The sequence below is a fragment of the Prionailurus viverrinus genome, chromosome B4 (assembly GCF_022837055.1).
Source record: "Prionailurus viverrinus isolate Anna chromosome B4, UM_Priviv_1.0, whole genome shotgun sequence".
Lineage (NCBI taxonomy): Eukaryota > Metazoa > Chordata > Mammalia > Carnivora > Felidae > Prionailurus > Prionailurus viverrinus.
This window is the reverse complement of record NC_062567.1, coordinates 63149878-63151765: the sequence shown is the minus strand read 5'-3', so window position 1 is coordinate 63151765 and position 1888 is coordinate 63149878. Positions and strand designations below refer to the sequence as shown.

Below are 1888 nucleotides of genomic sequence, written 5' to 3'. Positions count from 1 at the left end.
CAAAGCCACTGCCCAATTATCTTCCTGTATTCTTCCCTTTGCCATGAGAATGTCAAGTCCTAAAAAGGGACTGTTCCTTAAGCCTGAGTTCTGAAATGGGAATGCAACCAAGAGTTGAGTCACAGTAGCCCACCCACAGCTATCTACATGTAATATGATTGAAAAATAAATGTTGTTTGAGGTTGTTATTGCTGTAAAGCTACCTAATATAGTGTGGTTATCTTGCCAAAATTATTTATCAGTGAAAAATTATTTATGTACACACTTGATAATAAGTAACATGTTCTGTGTCTTCCAAGGGGTCAGACAGTAGCTCTCCAAAATTATTGAATGAATGAATAAATGGAAGAAAAATATAAATAAAAGAGAGCTAGGAGATATCATAGGATATAATATCACCCATGTCTGGGAAGAATAAAAGTAGTTAAAGTCACTGGGATTCTTTGTTCCTCCCCATTATGCAAGCAGCCATACCTTCTTGAGCAGTGCAGGTCACATTCCTGAGACATGATGGGAAATATTAGAGAAAACTAATTTGATTGCATTGGGTGCTTGGTAATCAGGGCTGCTTTTGACACTGACACTGGATATTGTCTCTGTTAGTGACCCCTTAATAAGCAACTTCATGGTCTACATGTTCCAGTATGATTCCACCCATGGTGAGTTCAATGGCCCAATCAAGGCTGAAACCTGGTAGTTTGTCATTAATGGAAAGCTCATCTCCATCTTCCAGGAGCAATATCCTCCCAACATGAAATGGGGTGATGCTGGTGTTTTTGAGTCCCCTGGTGTCCTCACTAACTTGGAGAAGGCTATGGCTCACCTGAAGGGTGGAACAAAAAGGGTCATTATCTCTGCCCCATCTGCTGATTCCCACATGTTTAGGATGGAGCAAGAATTTTTGCTCCATGAGATGAACCATGAGATGTTTAACAACTCCCTTGGGATTGTCAGAAATGCCTTCTGCACTACCAAGTGCTTGGCCTTTTCGGCCACGGTCATCCATGACAGCTTGGCCTGGTGGAGGAACTCATGTACACAGTCCGTGCCAGCACTGGATGGTCCCTCACGGCCCCTCTGGGAAGTTGTGGCATGATGGCCATGAGGCTTCTCCAGATATCATCCTTGCTTCTATTAGCACTGCCAAGATTATGGGCAAATTTATCTCTGATCTGAATAGGAGCACACTGGCATGGCTTTCTGTGTCCCCATCCCCAAATGTCAGTTGTAGATTTGCTCTGCAGTCTTAGAGAAAGCTGTCAAATATGATGATATCAATAAGGTGGTGAAGCAAACATTAGGGGATTATCTGAAAGACATCCTGGGCTATACCAAGGACCAGATTGTCTTTTGCAACTTTAACAGTGACACCCATTCTACCTTTGATGCTGGGGCTGATATTTCCCTCAATGACCACTTTGTCAAGCTACTTTCTTGATATGACAATCAATTTGGCTACAGCAACAGGATGGTGGACTTTATGGTCCACATGGCCTCCTTGAGCCCCTGGACTACCAGCTCCAGCAAGAAAAAGAGAGGAAGAGAGAAGGCCTCAGCTGCTGGGAAATTCTTGCTCCAGCTCATCCCCCAACACACTGAGAATCTCCTGACCTCTGCACAGTTTCATCCCAGACCCCCCTGAAGAAGTGGAGGGGCTTAGGAAGCCCTACCTTGTCATGTAACATCAACAAAGCGCACTGTACCCAGTCATAAACAAACAAATAAAGGCTTTGGGGATTACTTGAGGAGATGGGAATAGATTGTGTTCTAGGAAACCAGAAACACCATGAAGCCATTTGCCCAACTGTGAAATGCCTTTTGCCGAAGAATCTGGTACTGATTCAGTCCAGAAAATAGTTTGGTGAAGCTTGAGTGAGTGATGAGTCTT

At 43.6% G+C, this 1888-nt stretch overlaps 1 pseudogene; it reads left to right on the top strand.

Moving 5' to 3' along the window:
* The first annotated feature begins 549 nt into the window (after positions 1-549).
* LOC125170592 (glyceraldehyde-3-phosphate dehydrogenase-like) lies at positions 550-1642 on the top strand (annotated as a pseudogene).
* Positions 1643-1888: the final 246 nt, after the last annotated feature.